The sequence below is a fragment of the Grampus griseus genome, assembly GCF_964374135.1.
Source record: "Grampus griseus genome assembly, chromosome: 6".
Taxonomy (NCBI): Eukaryota; Metazoa; Chordata; class Mammalia; order Artiodactyla; family Delphinidae; genus Grampus; species Grampus griseus.
Window position 1 is genome coordinate 10,086,072 of NC_139000.1, and position 21,903 is coordinate 10,107,974.

Sequence of the window (21,903 nt, forward strand, 5' to 3'; positions counted from 1 at the left end):
GGAAAATCCCACATGCCGCAGAGCAACTAGGCCTGTGAGCCAAAACTACTGAGCCTGCGCGCCACAACTACTGAAGCCCACGCTCCTAAAGCCCATGCTCCACAACAAGAGAAGCTACCGCAATGAGAAGCCCACGCACCGCAATGAAGAGCAGCCCCCACTCGCCGTAACTAGAAGAAAGCCCGCACACAGCACCAAAGACCCAACGCAGACAAAAATAAATTTAAAAATAAAATAAAAACATTAAAAAAAACCCTAAGGAAACCTGAATAAAGCATGAACTTTAGTTAATAATAATTATCAATACTGGCTCACTAATTGTAGCAAATGCACCATTAATATGAGATGTTAATAATAACAGGAACTTGATTCTGGGTATATGGTAACTCCCTGTTCTATCATCTCAGTTCTTCTGTAATTTAAACTGTTCTAAAAAGTAAAGTCTATTTAAATTTTTTAAATTACATAAACAGGGGCTTCCCTGGTGGCACAGTGGTTGAGAATCTGCCTGCTAATGCAGGGGACATGGGTTCGAGCCCTGCTCTGGGGGATACCACATGCCGCCGAGTAACCAGCCCCGTGAGCCACAACTACTGAGCCTGCGCGTCTGGAGCCTGTGCTCCACAACAAGAGAGGCCACGATAGTGAGAGGCCCGCCCGCCGCGATGAAGAGTGGCCCCCTCTCGTCGCAACTGGAGAAAGCCCTCGCACAGAAACGAAGACCCAACACAGCCAAAAATAAATAAATAAATAAATGATTTTTTAAAAAAATTACATAAACAGGGACTTCCCTGGTGGCGCAGTGGTTAAGAATCTGCCTGCCAATGCGGGGGACACAGGTTTGATCCCTAGTCCAGGAAGATCCCACATGCCGCAGAGCAACTAAGCTCGTGCACCACAACTCTAGAGCCCATGAGCCACAAATACTGAGCCCATGTGCCACAACTACTGAAGCCTGCACGTCTAGAGCCTCTGCTCCACAAGAGAAGCCACTGCAATGAAAAGCTCATACACCGCAACAAAGAGTAGCCCCCGCTCGCACAGCAATGAAGACCCAACACAGCCAAAAAATAAATAAATAAATTACATAAATAACATAATTCTAAAACCAAGCACCCAATTTAGCAACTTTTTTCAGTATGAAAAAAATACACAAATTTGAGAAATGCATGTGAACACTGTAATTTAGCAGTCTCCAACAACCACCATCTAGAAGGATTAGCAGGTATCCCATGATGTCCCAGAACCCATTTACATCTGGTAACACATTGCGATGTTTAAACTATCACACTAAGAATATTTTATCTTTCAGTTCACTGTGATCAGAAACGAAATACAGAAACTTCCTAACACAAAATTTCCACAGCTATGTTACATTTTGCACTAAATCCTTGTCAACTGAAGCAAGGCAAATATATTTCCTAGCCAGAAGTGTTTAAGAAAAGCCAGTTTTTATATTAATTTCCATTTAATATCAAACTTTTAAAAAAGCCATTATAAGCAGTAATGGTTGAGCCTGAAGACGAGAGTTTTGACTGGTGGTAGTAAAGCATATAGGTGCTTAGGAAATAAAAACAATAATAACTACCATGAATTTCAGGCTCGTCATGTACTAGGCACCAACCAGGTGCTTTACATGGACGTTCTCATTTAACCTGTGTAACACTCGTGAAAGGTAAGTATTCTTAGCCACTTTTTACAGATGAGGAAACTGAGGAAATTAAATTATTTTCCCAAGGTCAAGTTAATAACTAGCAAAGCTGCGACTAGAATCCAGGTGTATCTGGTTCACCCAGCTTTTACCCACCAAGCCATTTGCCTCCCAAGAGTGAGTGCTTTAATTTACAGTCAAGGTTACTTCTTCTAATCACCCCACTCTTTCAACAACTATTAATATGTCAGTCAGTAGCTGAACAACTCCCCCTTTCTTGGAAAGTTTCAAACTGCCTGGCAAAGTCAGGTTTAGTTGGACTTCAGGACTAAATAACCTAAATTCTACTAAAGAAATGGTATATGAAAGTTTAGAAAAAGTTACTAGGGACTAATCTAGATTATTACCCTGATAATTAAAGACACACACACATAGCAGGTGCTATCTAAAGTATCTTTTTTTAAAAAATTTTTTTTAGTATTTATTTATTTATTTAGGCTGCACTGGGTCTTTGTTGTGGCACGCGTGCGGAATCTAGTTCCCCGACCAGGAGGGAAGTTCCTATCTAAAGTATCTTTTAAGACTTAAATGTGGGATTTCCCTGGTGGTGCAGTGGTTAAGAATCTGCCTGACAATGCAGGGGACACGGGTTCCAGCCCTGGTCCAGGAAGATCCCACATGCCACATAGCAACTAAGCCCGTGCGCCACAACTACTGAGCCTGTGCTCTAGAGCCTGCGAGCCACAGCTACTGAAGCCTGTGCTCTAGAGCCTGTGAGCCACAGCTACTGAAGCCTGTGCACCTAGAGCCCGTGCTCCACAACAACACAGAAGCCACTGCAACGAGAAGCCTGCGCACCGCGACGAAGAGGAGCCCCTGCTCGCCACAACTAGAGAAAGCCCGCACACAGCAACGAAGACCCAACGCAACGCAGCCAAAAAAAAATACATATATATATATATAAATAAATAAACATTTAAAAAATATGTAAATGTACTAACAGTTCTGGGTATAGCACTCTGAAGTAAAATACAATGAGCTCAAAACTAGCTATATAATCTCTAGTGATTAATATAATCTTTCTGGAATTCAGTTTTTCAATGGAAAAACAAGGAATTATGGGTACCATTCCTTTCCCATAATTTACACTCTACGAATCTCCAAATAGATCCAAGTTCCCTAAATGGTTCCAGAACTTCTTGGTCACCTCACTCTCTTTCTATATGAGCTAACAGGGATTTTCTGTGAGCAGGTAACCTCAGATAGTAACCAATATTGTCAAAGTGATCTATACTCTTAGCATATCATCTGCCTTCTTCCAATGTGGGAGCGCATAAGATCAAAATGGCCCTTTATTGGAAAAGGTTCGGAAAATTCAAGATTATCATCTTCCTCCCAATCCTTCAAACTATTTAGAGTCTCATCATCTCAATAGTTTCCTTCCTGGTCTCTCCTTCCTACTGTTGAAGCAATCTTCCTAAAGCACAAACCTTGTCATGCTACTCTCCACTGCTTACAGGATAATGTCTACAATATGCTACAGGGTATCAAGCTCTCAACCATAAATCCCTCTTTTTATAACTCCTATCTCATCTCCCACCATCTCTCCACTTCCCCAAAATCGGATTTTGCTGCCATACTATATCTTAAAGTCTCCAACATTTGCAGATGCTATTATCTAGGCTTAAGGGGCTCAAATCTTCCTTATCTTCAAGTGAACTCAGATTTCTCCTTTAAGGCCCAGCCCCCAAATCTCTTCCCTCTGTGAAGCTCTAGGAGAACTGCTCCTGACAACAAACAGGGTGCATCCTTCCTCCCTTATGACACTGAGTGGGAAAGTTACCCCATTTTAAAGTTTCTTTCAGTTTTTCTGTTTACATCATGCAGAAAATCTAAGCAAGGTGCCAATTTGTCTTCAACACTTCCCTAACACTTGCTAAACTCTTCTTTTAATTAAAGACAGAGGTCTCAAACTCAGCACCTTCTGCAAACAGTAGCAAGCTAGGTTTTATAACATTGCTTTGTTTTTATTATATTCAAGTTGCTTTCTATTTAGGGCAAGAGATGGTAGCCTTTCATTATGGTAATAACATAAAGCTTTAAAAAAATTTTTAAAGGTGTCCAAATTAAAAAAAAAAGACATTTTAAATAAACAATAGTATAAGTAGTTTGCAGATTTGGGAAAAATTATGATGTTACTCAAGGATTAAGCATGGTTAACATTGTTATATACTGATGCCTACACCTTGACAGAACTGTCAGTTACTTTTTTTGTTCATTAAACAGGTACATTTCATCATAGTATTTATGTACTATTTATACTAACGTGACAGGGCAAAAAAGGACCTAACTGCCATTTTTTAATGACCTACTACAATGTTAGCTGTATTTTATCAATCAAATAATTTGAAGATTTATTTTAATTACCCACCACTTTTAAGGGACCTAACCAATTCATACCAGAGATGGGTGTCCTTTGCAAATATTTTTTTATAAATATAATCATGTTGAATTACAATGGTTTGTCTAAATGTGTTTCCCCTTACAAGACTTACCTCCTCCAATGCAGGAACAGTTTCTTATTCATTTTATGTTTTGCTAAATTACAAACTCTAAAAATCATTAGGTATTAAAAATAATGAACCCATCTTTTCCCAAAAAATGGGCAGACAAGCACAGTAAGCTTTATTTAACATACATCCTTCACTCATGCATTCAAAAAATGTTTATTAAACACCTACAAAGTGCTAGGCACTGATGAACGGGACAGTTTAAGGTCTGCTCTTGAGGGACCCACATTCTCATAGGGATACATGACATTCTAATGACACTTTTGAGTCGTTGTCACAGACTGGATTTCTGCATACCCTCTATTTAGAATCCTTTGCCTACTCCTTTTAGTGGTCAGTTGAGTCCCAGGTAGGCAGCAGGGTCCAGCTCAAACTGAGGAGCCTTTACCAATCTCTTGACTCAGATACTTTCTCATAGACTATTTGCAACAAAATGTTGTTTTCTCAACAAAACTCCAAGTTCCCTAAAGTAGGGACATAGTCACCTTGGTATCCCCATTACTTGGCAGAGGAACTGGCATTTAGCAGGTGCTGAATCAATGTCTGAATTTATTAAAAAATTAATAAGTGACTGAATGATGAAGAGCAATACTCCAGTTAGGAATCAGCCAAGCTGCTGCTAACTCAGCTGCAAAATGACTGAAGAACAGTAACTAAATTTAAGTTGAAAACATCTACTAACTTCCCAATGAGCATGTTTGAAATAATTATTAATGTACCAAAAAGATATTTCCTCACAATCAAGAAACGTGTATCATGAGAGGGGGAAAAAATGGAAACAAGTGATACTTTAATATCTTTAGTTGGTATTTTTGAAACAAAAGTAAAACATTGTAGAAAAAAGAATGGACTTAGTATCAACTATTCCTGGCACAAGTACAGGGAACTGAAAGGCACACTACTTTGAAGATATAAGTATATAATATAAAGCTAGATAGTATCCAAAATTCAAATTAACTGTATAAGACTTCTTGTTATTACAGAAAACTCCAGACCCTACCAAAAGTGAATAAAACACAGATATCAATTTTACCCCCAATACATTAATTAATTTTCCAGAACTAAAAAAGACAAACCACAAAAATAATGAAATTCATGCATAATAAATGGCTTGTGGATTAAGCTCAGATTTTATTAGACCACACAACCGACAGAATATCAAAACACTTGGACAGCTAATATGCATTACTTAGTAAATACTAATGTACCCTCACTATTCCATTATAAAACCTTGGCTTTTTAAAATATTACTTGAAATCATTACTAATGGGACTCTTAAACAAGATTAAGTTTGAAAGACATTAAGTAAGTTATGGTACACCCCTACCATGGAATACTACATAATTATTAAGGAGGTAGAGGTACATGGAAAGGTATCTACCACGTACCACTAAGTGAAGAAAGCAAACTGCAGAACGATATGCATGGTAAGATCCCAGAGGCAGTACAGGTGTTAAAACACAAAACCCCTCCCCCCCAAAAAAAACCCACAAACCCCACAGTAAGACTACTGGAGCTCAAATCTCGGTTTTGCTGCTCACTAGCTAAGCAACCTTTGGCTAATTACTTCTCCTTGCCTCGGTTTCTTCATCTGCAAATGGATGTAAAATTGAAGCTTACTTCGTAGGGTATGTTCATAAGTTTGTGAGGGTTTAACAGGTTAACATATGTAAAACACTTAGCAAGAACAAGTGTTAACTATAATTTGGGGGGGAAAAAAGAAAAAATCCAAATCATATAGCATATGCATATACATGCAGGGGAAAAAAGCTTTCATTTTTGCATTGCTTTTAGTTGTTGTTTTTTTTAACAAAGAACATTTATTACTGTAGTAATTTAAATTTTTTAAAAAAGGAAAACATAATAAAAATGTGGCACTAAGAGCTCCCCTGCTGAAAGATCTGCTAGTACAATTACTTAAACACTCAAGACCAGACAAATTCTGTGAATAATAAAAAATGTGAAATTTTCAAGTCCAACAAAAAGGACACAATACTTAATCTCTCGGTATAATTCAACAATAACATGCTACACACCAAGAAGGAGAACTGCAATGGTATTAAAATTATATCCCTTTTTTTTCCCCAAAGGCAATAAGTAACACAAAAATATCCACCTAATCTGGAATGCATATCAGGAACTTTCACAATTATTTAAACCTTCATTAATTTTATTAGTCTGAAGTTTTATACCACCAAATCTAATTCCCTCTTATTCAACAATCTCTAATGACATCTCACTAAGACATATATAAATCTGGAGATCAAGATAAACCAAATAGTTAAAAAAAAAAAACCTAAAACCCTTAGAACTCTTGAGAGGAAGATTTCACCACCCACATGCTTTGAGGAAGCTTTGGTCCCCAGCATAAACTTAGCTTCTTCCATAAATACAGTGGGTGTACAAAACTACCAAACATAAGAGCAGAAAGAGGACTTTGAGCTTCAGCTGCATTTTTGCTGAGCTGTAATACTGGTAAAGCCTGTTTCAAGATCCAAGGGTACACCCTCAAATTTAAGGAAAGCATGTAAACAGCAGACTGACATGTCTATGTCATCACATTTACCAGAATGGTACTTCATAAAATTACAACTATTTATTATCAAACTTCAAATAGCATTATTATCACTGTGTTCTACCTACAAGGAACCTTCCAGAACAAAAAAAAAAGGAAGAAAATCTTGTTAGTTAAATACGTTTTCAAAAATAAATAGAAGTCTGGGCTTCCCTGGTGGCGCAGTGGTTGGGAGTCCGCCTGCTGATGCAGGGGACGCAGGTTCGTGACCCGGTCTGGGAAGATCCCACATGCCGCGGAGCGGCTGGGCCTGTGAGCCATGGCCACTGAGCTTGTGCGTCCGGAGCCTGTGCTCCGCAACGGGAGAGGCCACAGCAGTGAGAGGCCCGCGTACCGCAAAAAAAATAAAAATAAATAAAAAGTAAATAAATAGAAGTCAATAAATGTTAGCAATTACTGTCATTACTGTTATTATGATGTTTTGGAATGATGGAATAGAAACTTACTCAGAGGGAGACTTACTTAATAAGTTACGTTCCATCAGAATCCAAGTTGGCCCACCACACCCCTGAATAATTAGATATTAAAAGGCACTTTATTTTAGAGAAATCGAAGTTAGATTCCTTGGTTCTAAAGGAGGTAAAGATGAAATAAAGTCTGCGAAAAGAATTAATCTATTGTTTCCTAAGCTTTTCTGACATAGAAATCCATATTTGTAAACATTTTGCATTTCTGCCTTAAGTGCTATGACGTTTAGACCTAATGTATTTTTGTCAGGTAGTCAGGATTTATAAACAGTGAAAGTAAAATCAAGAAATGGGTCAGAGTTCTGCATTCGAAAATGAAAGGAGACAGTTCAGAGTGGGTTGAAAATAGATGACTTTAGCCTAAGTCCTAAAAACTTTTAAAATAGATGTATTTGGATAAAATTTAGATTGCTTGGGAAGATAATTTGGTTCTGATCCTGAAAAAAAGGAAATAGGCTAATATCCCAACTAAATTTCTGTCTTTTAAATTTTCCAATATTAATCCTTTCAAAAATTCACAGAAAATAAACTAAAAACATAAATTAGGTAAGGGAAAAAAAAAGAAGAACTGAACATGTTTGATGGCACGCTTCCCACTAGTCTCCAGCGTGGGTGTACAGGCATTACATGGGTGCAAGCCCAAGCAAGCATCTTTTCAGACAGACATCTTAGATTAATGAACAGACATCTTGCCTGTTTTTACAGTTAAAGTATGGTTAAAGCCTTATATTTTTTTCTTTTCTTTTTATTGAAGTATAGTTGATTTACAATATTGTGTTAGTTTCAGGTGTACAGCAAAGTGATTTAGATATATAAATCTTTTTTTCAGATTATTTTCCCTTATAGGTTATTATAAGATATTGACTATAATTCCCTGTGCTATACAGTAAATCCTTGTTGCTTATCTATTTTATGTATAGTAGTTTGTATCTGTTAATCCCATACTCCTAATTTATCCCCCCACCCCCTTCCCCCTTTGGTCAGCATAGGTTTGTTTTCTATATTTGTAAGTCTGCTTCTGTTTTGAAAATAGAGTCATTTGCATTATTTTTAGATTCCACATATAAGTGATATATTTGTCTTTCTCTGACTTACTTCACTAAGTACAATATTCTCTATGTCCACTCATGTTGCTGCAAATGGCAATATTTCATTTGTTTTATGTAGAGCCTTATCTTTTTAAAATGGCTGACAAAAAAGGTGAATATGAAGATAATTTTGGCTTAATATACATAATTTAATTACAGCGTTAGTATTAAGTTATATTTTCCTTTCCGGTATAAATACTTATCAATTATCTGGTTCATCTTCAAACTTAAAAAAAAAATACAGACTTCAGAAGTCTGTATTTTTTTTAAAAACATTTGCTCAACTGTTCATTTATATATATTAAATATGAGAACTTGAAGTATCAACAGATGTTCACCACTTCTTCTGATCTTTGCATTGCAGAGTTCAAAACTGGGTTTCAGCTTAGAAGCAATGAAGAACTTCCCTTCTGAAAATGTTTTTACAAAATCGTAATACAGGGCTTCCCTGGTGGCGCAGTGGTTGAGAGTCCGCCTGCCGATGCAGGGGACACGGGTTCATGCCCCGGTCTGGGAAGATCCCACATGCCGCGGAGCGGCTGAGCCCGTGAGCCATGGCCGCGGAGCCTGCGCGTCCGGAGCCTGTGCTCCGCAATGGGAGAGGCCACAACAGTGAGAGGCCTGCGTACCGAAAAAAAAAAAAAAAATCATAATACATATTGAAACATACTTAAAAAAATAAGGAAATATAGGTAAACATAAAGAAGGAAACGTTAATTATCTATAGTTCTAAAAACCAGAAATCAAACAATTTAGTGTCTAAAGCTTCATCTAAAATGTGTATACAATACAGAAAGTATTGATCCTAGTTCCTTTACAAATGAAAATATCTTGATTAGGATTAAAGAGTTTAGGCCACAAATAATTCTATACAAACACAAGTTTAGGTAGTTCAAATGTAAAAAAACACATAACTGAAATCCTTCTTACCTAAGAGAAAATTAACTCCAGAGAAGGAAATGTGTGGGTGAAAAAACCATAAAGTTGAAGGGGAAAATTTAATCATTTAAGAAAAAATTTTTTTCAATTTTTTTTGGTCTTTCCAAAGCAAGTAAGAAGAATTCCACTTACATCAGACTTTTACCCGCCACCCCCCCAAAAAAAATCATACTTTATCTTGGAGAATTGTAATGTATAACCAACTCCCCAATACTCTCACTCCTAAAAAAAAATAATAATAAGTAAAAGTGAAACATCTTACAATTGGGAATATATCCACTTCCCTGCTTCAGTTTTCTGCAAATATCAGGGGTACTTTTCCCAAATAAACCAATTTAAACTAAAGCGCATCATGTTTAAAGAGTGGCAAATTTTGTATTGTTAGTTTCACCAAATAAGAGTTAATACATATTGTTGCTGTTTCCAGAATGCCATTATCAGGCAGCATCACCTGGTAAATTGCTAAGTGCCATCACTGGAAAGCTGCTCACAAACTCACAGTGGAGCCAACTGGGTGAAGTGGGAAGTGACAACGCTGTGACAGTGGCCAGGAAGGCACCAGAAGAGTAGCACTTGTTTTAAAGTCAGGGATGTGGTATGAAGGTAGAAAAGGACGAAACCAGGTTGAAAGCTGGAACACCAAAAGGTAACTACCAATTACTGAGTGAAAGCCATGTTCCTGAGGTTTTACATATATTATTATTTTTGAAGTTAATCCTGTGTGATAGCTATTTATCAACCTCCATTTTACAGCTGAGGAAACAGGATTAGAAAAGTCAAATAACTTACTGCATAATCATTCACCTATCATGAAGCAAACAAGGAATTCAAAACTAGATTTATCTGACTCCAGAGCCCAGACTCTTTTCATTTCCCCAGGCTGCCTCTCTGGTTCTTCAGTATATAGAATTCAGGTTCCCTGTGAGCAATTTCACTGTTGTGGGCTCTAGGAGGGAGAGATCCACCTGGAGGCAAACGGTCACATGCTATCATCTGGGGAGCCTAGAGTTTTCAGCCTTTGTTCGTCCCAAGCCACCTTTATACATAATCTTTTCTCCCGTTTTCCCTTTTACAGCCCTAACACACTGGATGGATGGATGGAAGGAGAGAGGAAGGGAGGGATGGAGGGAGGGAGGCAAGCTGACTTAAGATGTTTATTTGATTTACAAACTCCTCTATCCTTGTCTTTGTTCAAGTTGTTCCCTGCACCTGAAGCCCTTCTCCAATATCCCTATAGCTAATCACATCTATGACTGAAGGTCCAGTTCAAATGCCATCTCCACACAGCACTCCCCAGTCTCCCACTCTCTCATTCAGTAGTAGTATCCCCAATCTAAATTTTCCTGACCCTTTATGTATAAAATAAATATACAAATAATATGATGCCAGATAGATATATGCTATAAATAAAATAAAGGGGCAGGGGAGAAAGAATGGCCAAGGGGGCAGTGTAAAGACCCAGAAGGTTTATCAGGCAAGACCTCTCCAAGGCAGTGATTTGTAATACGGTGTGTTTAATTCAACACAAACTATTTCGGCACCAATATTTGTTTCACAAAATACTCTTCTTCAATTCTCCATACCCTCCCCTTAATCTTTTCCACAAATAGTCTGCCGTAGTGGTTTTTCATTACTGCTATTCTTTTAGAGGAAAAAAAAAGCTCACACAAGATGTTGACAGGTGCTTTACAAACAGGTGCAAATTTCAAATCACGAATATTCTGAAAAAATGTTAAAAGTGATTTGTCAGTGAGAAGTCTGATGCCAAAATGAAGCTGAACTACAAGAATTTAAAATGGAATTTCAAGAAAATGACGTATCAACTCTTCAACTCTATAATCTGCAAGTTTACTTTCTATCATATATGGAAAGAAGAATGGCAATAGGAAAATATACTTGAAGAGAGATCCTGCAGTTTTTCACTTAAGGATAGATGGGGATTTCCCTGACAGTCCAGAGCTTTCACTGCCAAGGCCAGGGGTTCGATCCCTAGTTGGGGAACTAAGATCCCACAATCCACACACGGCACAGCCAAAAAAAAAAAAAAGACAGAAAAATTAGAATATCCTCACCCCTTTAAAAGCCACACTATCTACATGACTTAAAGAAAACCAGCACATGCTAAAATTTTCTTTCACAGGCTTATACAAGAGCTTGGAGGGCTCAACCCCTTCAATCACTTGGAACTAGGAGATGCCTTAACACAAAAGTCTAAGGGCCAAAGTACTCACTTCCCTTTCTTCCACAGATTATTTTGCTGATTCCCCAGTACCCTGAAAGAAATATCTGTGGTCTATTCTGTCTTTGAAAACTATTACTCTGATCCCAGTCAAATCTTTTCTCTTACTTCCCTGATTACAAAATTCCCTCTTTCATCGACACTATCGTCCTATCTGCCTTGACTTTTTTCTTATCTAATGAGAAACATATTCTTCCAGGCAGGCTTATAGATCCCCAAAACTTATTTCTACTTCAGGAATTCTTAATCTTTTTGTGCCATGGGTTTCTTTGGTGGTCTGGTAAAGCCTATGGACCCCTTCTCAGATTGCTTTTAAATGCATAATTAAATATATGCGATTACAAAAACAACTAATTATACTGAATATTAGCAAAACAATGAAAAAACCCTGATATTGCAATATATGTACACCTTTATTATCACATTAAGTAACAAGATCTAACAGTGGATTCAGTAATACCATAATTCAAAAAAATTATAAGCATAAATGATATTTTTAAAATGTTTATTGGAGTATATCACAAATGATATTTTAAGATATCTGCAACAACTGTAAACATGACACAAAAATATCTGTAATTTTTATTGGTGACAAAGTCACAGGCATTGCTAATTCTACTGTGGTTTGTTGCTTACATTCATTATTGAAGGAAATGATAATACAGTTATCAGATAATAAAAATAAAAACATGATTTTATCCCCATTCTAGTTCAAGGAGCCCCTGATTTCTATCCACCAACTGGTGAATCCCAGGTTAAAAATCCTTTCTAGTTCAAAACCTTGCTCAAACTGATTTTTGCCACAAATTTTAAAATAAAAACACTGATTTCTCCTTTGATCTAGCTCTCATCTGAACATACCACCATGCCTCCCTGTTTTCACGCAGATGTATACACAGAACCCTGTTTATTTCTATGACTTGCCTATCCAGCACCCATTTAAATTTTGCCAGTCAATAAAAGGCGAAATTGAAGGAAAGGAGATGGAAGCAACCAACAGCTCCTCACTTACAGACCTCCAACAGGAAGTATAAAGATGCCAAGTATGGTGTGTACGTTTTTGGTAGGTGGGCTGCCCGACCCGTGAGTCCAGCTTGTCAAGAGTCTCCGAAGCAAGACATCTTCACCAGCGGCACTCAGAAGACATTCCACCTCCTCCTCGCCTCCCATACTCAGTTCCCTGGCTGCCAGGTCGCTCGCCTCTGGCTCTCACCCGAAGCCACCCCGCGGTCCTCCTGTCCCTTCCCATCCCATCCCCCACGCGTCCCTCCCTCCAGTCCGCCCCAGGCTGCCCTGGCCCCTGAGCGCCGCCACATCTCTCCCTGGACCTAACCGTGTGCCCCCACCCCCACTTCTCCCCTCACTGCAGAGAAGGGCCCAGGGGTCAGCTGGACCCGGCGGCCCACCGTCAGCGCAGGCTGCGGCCCTAGGCCGAAGCAACACGGTCGCCAGGCAAGGAGCCGCGCACTCCGCGCAGCTGGATCGGGGACATGCACTCACCAAGATCATGCGGAGGAGGGCACCGATGTCTGCGCAGGACCGCCACTCGGCCTCGGAGCCGTTGCCCTCGCGGCGAACTGCCACCGCCACCGCCACCGCCACCGCCGCCGCCGCCACCGCCGCCACTCGCTAGTTGGCTTCCCTGCGTCCTGCGGCGCCGCTGCCGCCACGCCATGGCGCGTGCGCGGCGCCGCGGGGGCCCCTGGGACTAGTAGTTCAGGCCGGCAGCCAGCGGTGCCTCTTCCGCTTTTACCACCCAAGTCCGCTGCAAGGCTGGAGCCGTCTTGAGCTACTGGGGTACCGCGAAACGGCTTCCGGAAAATTGTTCACCAAACACTCGCCGTTGCTTCCGCGTACGGTACTGCTGGATGTGAATAATCCGGCTGAGCAAGTATGTGTAAAGTAAAACAATTTAGAGCATTTATGTTTTAGATAACAAGTGTCACTTGGCCAGAACACATCATTTGAAACACACACACCCATACACCACTCTTCTTCCTTTCTGTCAAAAGGGTCATTAATTGCCTTTGTGTTATCTGGATTTTCAGTCTTAAATCTGATTTCCCACTCCTTTTATCAAATTTTACTTGACCATACAGTTTTTTAGGGCGATTGACAATTTATCTAATACAAAATTTTTTATAAAAACAATTCATATATATTCAAATATAAAGTTAACTGAGTTGAACAGTCCTAGAAACCTTAGAATTGGAAGACAGCTTAAAGGTCATTAGTCCACCTCCGGCCCAGGCAGGAACTCCAGCCAGATAGTCATCCAACTTCTCTTTCAAACAGTTCAAATTTCAGGGTGCTCACTTCCTTAAATAAGGAGGCCTGGTCAACTGTTGGGCAGCATTAAATGTTAGAAAGTTCTTCTGCTGAACAAAATCTACTTCCCTTTTACTTTCTTCCATTGCTAGTTGTTATGCTGCCTGGAGCAATATAGAATGTTTTGCACTTGATAGTCTTTCAAAAAATTGAACACAATGATTATATCGTCCAACACTAGGAGTCTCCAGACCAAAAAAAAAAAAAAAAGGCGTCAGTTTTGCAACAAGTTCAGATTTGATTCAGCTCCCAGACTGCTTTCCATTCAGTCATCCTCCTTGATGTATTATCTTTAAAAATTGTCAAAATTTGCCTCAGATTTATAGCCTTGTTTTATTACCACAAGAGCATTCTATGGTAAACTGGTCAGGTATTATTGCTATCATATTGCCATTCAACTGAATCAAGAATTCCACCAGATCAAAGATTATTCCTCAGCTCTGTTATAAAACATTGTCCAAAGCAACAAGGGAATGAAAAAAGCAACAGGATATGGTTTACAATTTAGGGTAAAAGGATAATTAACACAGATTAAGGATCATAATAATAAGCTAAGGTGCAAAGTACTCCAGATTCCTGGCGAAAGTCTTCATCAAATTGAGTGGCCAAGACTTTAAGAAGGAAGTTAACACTTGGGAGTTACTGAATGGTTGGATTTGAAGAAAGAAATGGCATGTGACGATTGCTAAGGAAGAACCCAGCCTGAGCAGTTTGCTCTCACTTAACACTGAGTACAGTACTATAAATGGGCTGGACCACACAGGCCAGGTTAAGGGGAAAGGAAAGGGCCCCCAAAGTTGCAAAAAGCTCTTGAGGGTTGTGAAAAAACCGCACTGTATGTAGTAAGTAAAAAGGGCACTGGGATGGTCAATTAGTTGTTCTGAGCCCTTCTCTGTCAACCTACAAATGAAGAGCTTGAACTAGGTAAATTGTTCTCAATCTTTTTTTCCAGCCAGCGCATCCAAGGAACACAACCTGCACATTAGAACAATGATCACAACAACAGTAAATCTTGTGGAATATGAAGTATTTTTCTCAACGCCTTTTACACAGGGGAAAGTGAACTCAAGAGGTGAAAAGACACTCAATAAATAGTACTCCTTGAGGGCAGGGAACCCCGTCTTATTCACCACTGTCTCTCTGGAACCTGCCATACTACCTAGGATGTAATATATATCTTCTTTAAAAAAAAATGAATGGGATGAATAAACAGTAAACCATGGCCAAAGCCTTTTTCCTTCCACTATATCATTCAGCCTTCCTTGACATACAGGGATATGAAATTGCTTGTCCATAGTCACAGAATTCGTACCAGATCTTGATCAGAGCTCAGTTCTTCACACGCTCAACCTCATACTCTGCAGACCACTCTGCCACAGAAGCAGAGAGCAGTGACATACTCAGAATTTTTTTTAATGTTCTTTCCTTCATTTGTGCACAGCCAGTCTTGGAGGTAAGAAAAGAAAGCAGGTGCTATGCCAAGTGATTTCGGGGTCTTTGGCAAGTATTTCTGGACAAAAATATTTTTTCCTCACATCCATGAAAGCCCCCTGAAATGTCATCCTTAGTGTTAGAAACATTGAATCCTGGATGTTAGAGCTGAGTATCAGAGATCATCTAGTCCAATACCTGCATTCGTTTGAATTTGGAGCCTGTCCTCAAGAGATCCTAATTAAAAAGCACATGCGCCTGGGAAAAGTAACATTTAAGTTATTATGCATCTATACTTAGGAAAGAAATACGACAGTTAATTGAGAGCAAACCATACCAGAAAGAAAAGCAGGGCCATATCCAGAAAAAAATAAAGATTAGGAAGAGGGAGAGCAAGATGAAAGGGAGAAAAACAAGGACTTCATCTATGTGCAATTTTTTTAATCTATTTGGCACACAGTTTGGGAAATGAATTAATTTGAACCAGTACATACTTAGGTGTAGATAGCTACAGCTTGTGCAAAGATTAATCTTAGTGTCTAATCTGAGTCAATTAAATTATAAACTAGGTGATATGTAAATATAGCAATAACATGGATAGAAACCAATACAGCAGATAATGAACTCTGAGACTGTATTTTCTTTTTTAATTTATTTTTTAAAATTTAAAAAATAATTATTTGTTTGTTTTGGCTGCGCCGGGTCTTAGCTGCGGCACATGGTACATCTGGCTCTTTAGTTGCGGCATGCATGCAGGATCTAGTTCCCCAACCAGGGATGGAACCTGGGCCCCCTGCACTGGGAGCTCGGAGTCTTACCTACTGGACCACCAGGGAAGTCCCTGAGACTATATTTTCAACTGTAAAACAGAAACGTCACCAACCCTATCTATCTCGTAGGTCAAAGCTTTTTACCATAAAGCAAAACACAAATGTTATGCTTTGACATAGTTCAAACTCAAACAGCAGGCAAACATTCAATGCTAAAGGCTAACTTAGTCGTTTTTTGTTTCTTAATTTCTTTTATAAAATTTATTTTCAATCTGACAAGTAATATATTAATTCTTGTTCTTGAAAATGTATACAATACACAACATGGATGGACCTAGAGATGTCATACAAAGTGAAGTAAGTCATACAGAGAAAGACAAATATCATGATACCACTTAATGTGGAATCTAAAAAATGATACAAATGAACTTATTTACAAAACAGAAACAGACTCACAGACTTAGAAAACATACAGTTACCAAAGGGGAAAGGTGGGGGGGAGGGATAAACTAGGAGGTGGGGATTAACATATACACAGTGTTATATATAAAACAGATAATCAACAAGGACCTACTGTATAGCACAGGGAACTCTACTCAATACTCTGTAATAACCTATATGGGAAAAGAATCTGAAAAAAAATAGATGTATGTATACATATAACGAAATCACTTTGCTGTACATCTGAGTCTAACACAATATTGTAAATCAACTATACTCCAATACAAAAATTTTAAGAAAAAATAAATAAATAATAAAGTTTAAAAAATGTATACAATACAAATAAGTCAAAAGTTCCTCTTGATTCCCCCCCAATTCCATCCAGTAGCTACTCTTGTCAATTTGATAGGTATCTGCCCAGATTTGGTGGTGGGTTGTTTAACCCAAATAGAATCACACTGTACATACTGTTCCATGTTCTATAACGCTTTTTTCATGTAAGAGTAAATCCTGGCATCTTTCCATATAGATACATAAAAATCTACCTCCTTGTTTTGAACCTTGCACAATATTTCCATAGTACAATCTACCCTAGTTAATTTAGCGTCCCCTGTTGATGGACATTTAGGTTGACTCATCACATTTTGAATAACAAAAAATACATGTGAATTAACTATATGTTATTTCTTAATGGGAAAATTTTTCTAAATCTCTGGAAAATCCAGAGAGACAGACATGAAAGCTGTCCTATACACAGGTGGCACAAAATATCCTTCATAAAGTCCTTTTTGCGCTTAAACTATCCAATTGAAAGTAAAGGACAAGATTCCAGTCACAGCCCTACTCCATGCTCTGGGCCCTTGGTTGTCCTGCACTGGCCCCCACTGGCAGGTTCAGAAATAGTGATACTCAGAGGCCGATTTACTATGAAGCTGATGGAGCTTATGATTTAAGGCAGTGTATTCACATAGTCGTATGGTTTTGTAACACTTGCCAAGGAATTTTAAATTATTGGCTAAATCGAGGACAACAGATAAAAGCCTAAAACTTGAGAATACTGGAAATGAGGATCATTTCCTGTAGAACAGGATCATAAATCATGCTACTCACACTTCAGCCCAATGAAATCTACTATAAAACTTATTTTTCTACCAGTGCAAGGGATGTCCAGACTGATAGGAGCTGTAATGTTAATGGATCATAAAGCTTTTGTGTATTATCTGTATTTGAATTTAACCCATGACTAATTATAATATATGAAATATCTTTAACGTAATCACATTTTACATCTTTCACTGACAACTTTTTTCATTGTCTTGTATTACTTAGTTAAGTTCTCAAAGTTTCTCAAGCTTGTTAAGCTCCTGATAGATAAACAGAGATTTTTTTTAATAACAAAAAGTATAGACAAAAAAAGTAACATGCTTACAATTTATATACTCTTTGAAAATCAGATATCAACAATTTTAATGGCTACATATTTCATCATACTGACAAATCATAAATTGTCATTTCAAAATGGAAATTGTTTACTCCTGATAACAAATTTTTAAATGCCAAATTCATGCAAATTAAAGAAATTCTAGAATACAGAAATAAGTTAAATAGAAACTTAATACTTTGTAAAGCTTATTTTAAAAGTAAATGGTGTAATACTCTCATACGATTGAGTAACCTGCTTTTTTTACTTAATAAAATTTGTTTTGCTAACTTTATAAGCTAATTCTAAAATTTATATGGAAATACAAAGCAACAAGATTAGCCAACAACACTCCTGAAGAAGAGTAATGTGGAAGGAAGGACTTGTCCTACCAGGTATCAAAATTTATTACAGTTGACCCTTGACCAGCGTGTGGGGTTAGGGGCACCAACCCTCTGCATAGCAGAAAATCTGAATGTAACTTACAGTTGTTCCTCTGTATCCACAGTTCTGCATCCACTGATTCAACCAACCTCAGATTGTGTAATACTGTAGTATTTCCTATTGAAAACGTGTGGACCCATGCAGTTCAAACCTGTGCTGTTCAAGGACCAGCTCTCTATAGCTATAGAAATTAAGACAGAGGCTAACAAAATACTATGAAAAATGGTGCTGGGACATTTGCGTATCCATGTGGAAAAAAATTAATTGTACTCACGATATATACAACTCACACATTTAAAAAAATAAATTCCAGGGCTTCCCTGGTGGCGCAGTGGTTGAGAGTCTGCCTGCCGATGCAGGGGACACGGGTTCGTGCCCTGGTCCGGGAAGATCCTACATGCCGCGGAGCGGCTGGGCCCGTGAGCCATGGCCGCTGATCCTGCGCGTCTGGAGCCTGTGCTCCGCAACGGGAGAGGCCACAGCAGTGAGAGGCCCGCATACCGCAAAATAAATAAATAAATCCAATTGAATTATATAGATATAAAAGAGACAGGTTTTAAAAAATAAATTTTTAGCAGATAATTAAGAACAATGTCTTCTTGGACTTCCCTGGTGGTGCGGTGGTTAAGAATCCACCTGCCAATGCAGGGGACCACGGGTTCGAGCCCTGGTCCGGGAAGATCCCACATGCCGCGGAGCAACTAAGCCCGTGTGCCACAACTACTGAGCCTGTGCCCTAGAGCCCGCAAGCCACAGCTACTGAAGACCCCGGGCCTAGAGTCCGTGCTCTGCAACAAGAGAAGCCACCGCAATGAGAAGCCCACACACGGCAATGAAGAGTAGCTCCCGCTCACCTCAACTAGAGAAAGCCCGCACAGCGACAAAGACCCAACACAGCCAAAAATATATTAATTAATTAATTAATTAATTAATTTAAAAAAATAAGCAGGGAGGCTATAAAAAAATTAAAAAATAAAACAGCGATACACACATACACATTGCATATGAAGAAAACATCTCTAGAAGCAACATAGTGACAGTGGTAACCTTCATTAGTGTAGGGTAATAGGGCTGGGGACTGGGTGGCAGGCCAACTTATTTTCACTGTATATTGTATATTGCACCCATTGAATTTTACACCATGTATATATATTTCCTATTTTAAAAATTTAGAAATTTAAGACATATATCAAATATTATCACTCAGAAGCTATAGAGGTAGCTCTTTATCCTCAGTAGCTTATTTTACTTCAAAGGAAAACTTTAGAAGAAAATTAAAACTAACATTTTATGTATAAAATTAAAATGCTTTACAATTAATCAAGTACCTTAATCATAAATAGTTTTGTGAGGAGGCAGAATTATATCCATTTTACATACTAGTAAACAGAGCCTCAGAGAGATTCAGTGACTTGCCCTAAGTCACACAGCTAGTTAGTGCCAGAACTGGAACTCAGTTTTTAATGCTTGCAAACCCCATGATCTTTCCCATCACACTGACACAACATGCCCTCCTAAATACCTTTCTCCAAAAAAACACGTGAATAACAGAAAATGCTTTGTTACTTTTAAAAATTTATTTATTTTTGGCTGCATTGGATCTTTGTTGCTGCGCGCAGGCTTTCTCTAGTTGCAGCGAGCGGGGCTTACTCCTCGTTGCGGTGCGCAGGCTTCTCATTGTGGTGGCCTCTCTTGTTGTGGAGCACGGGCTCTAGGTGTGCGGGCTTCAGCAGTTGCAGCACGTGGGCTCAGTAGTTGTGGCTCGCGGGCTCTAGAGCTCAGGCTCAGTAGTTGTGGCGCATGGGCTTACTTGCTGTGCGGCATGTGGGATCTTCCCGGACTAGGGCTCGAACCCGTGTCCCCTGCATTGGCAGGCGGATTCTTAACCATTGCGCCACCACGGAAGCCCTGTTTGTTACTTTTGTGTGTGGGTAAGGGCGGGAAAGTTTCTCTATTAATGATTAAATTCATTTTCTAAAAGTAAAGACAAAACTTATTGAATAGCACATTGCACCTTCAGAAGTACTAAAAAGTCTTACATGATTCATACCTCCTATTACTCCCAGCTCAGGTATTAGGGAGATACTTTTTTCACTCCCCTGTTTAATGAAGGCTAAGGAATTATTCCCAGTCTCTTAATAAAAAAGACATCTTTGGGGCCAATATAAGAGAGTTTTTTTTTTTTTTTTTTAATTTTGGCTGCACTGGGTCTTAGCTGCGGCATTCAGGATCTACACCGTGGGATATTCGCCGTGGGATCTTTAGTTGAGACATGCATGTGGGATCTAGTTCTCTGACCAGGGATGGAACCCAGGCCCCTTGCATTGGGAGCGCAAAGTCTCACCCACTGGACCACCAGGGAAGTCCCCAAGAGAGTAATTAGATGTAGCACTTTTCAAAGCATTTCCAAAAATCTTTGTCAAATTCAGTGTAATCACCAAACTTATTCTTTCCCATTGAAAGTAATCTTGAAAATTCACTCTCAAGAGGTGGTTTTCTTGAAGAGCTTCTAAAATTTATTCTCATAGTATATTTACATGATAAATAATAGCATTACCACTATTCTACAACTTTCCTATATAGTATCTCATTTGATCCTTGAAACAAGCCACTAAGACAGGCAGGGACAGAAATCCCTGACATTCAATAGATGAAGAAACTGAGGCTCTGGGAAGTTGTTTTTTCCTACGGTCATGTGTCCTATCTCTTAGTTGAATATTTTCTCCAACAAAGCATGTGAAAAATTCTTAATTATCAGAACTTCAACTTGTCAGTCAACATTCAACTTGTCAATTACATAGGACTTTTCCTTTTCCTTCTTGCTCTATGCCTTTAATGCCCTTTCAGAAAGGAAGATTTGGGGACTAAATAACATTCAATCCTAATCAGTCCTGACTCTGCTTAGTTTTCTGAGATCAGATGGGAAATAGAAATCTATTTTCTTACCCATAAGAGCACAAGTGAAATGAGCTGGTTTAAATTACTGGATAAACTCTACATTTGTCTATCGCCCACTATCAAAATACTTGTAAACTATGTAACTACTCTATATCCTAAAAACGATATGTAAGTGTTCTAAACCTGAAGCTCAGGATGACAACCTAGACTATAGAAATTAAAAATTAAACTGCCAAAGCTCAAATCCTGGCTCCCTATCTTCTCAGCTGTGTGATCTCCTGGGCAAGTTTCTTTGCCTCTTGGAGCTTCGGATTCCTTAGCCCTAAAATTAGGGGTTTAAAAAAATGTTTTCATAAGGATTAAAAGAGATAATGCACTTAAAACATTTAGCATAGTGTCTAGCACTTATTTAAATATTGATAACTTGGCACTGACACTATTATTGGCATTTATGATTCAGCAAACTAGATTTATCTATGCACTTTCCTATTCAATCCATAAATGACTGCACTTTGCAATATATTGTAATATATAACATACCTAATATACTTGATGTTTAAAAGATACTACAACCACCAATATACTCAATTCCCTTTAGCAGTTAGCCAGACATCACTTTTCTAAATCTCAGAAAAAGTAGAG

At 38.6% G+C, this 21,903-nt stretch overlaps 1 protein-coding gene across 4 annotated transcripts in view; it reads right to left on the reverse strand.

Annotated features, from left to right (window-relative positions):
• The window catches only part of GAPVD1 (GTPase activating protein and VPS9 domains 1), a 72,551-nt gene extending 59,391 nt beyond the window's left edge, over nucleotides 1-13,160 (reverse strand). For all 4 annotated transcript variants that reach the window (XM_082657610.1, XM_082657608.1, XM_082657609.1 and 1 more), the window contains exon 1: nucleotides 13,030-13,160. The gene's annotated coding sequence lies outside the window, so the exon portion shown is untranslated. The remainder of the gene's footprint in view (nucleotides 1-13,029) is intronic.
• Nucleotides 13,161-21,903: the final 8,743 nt, after the last annotated feature.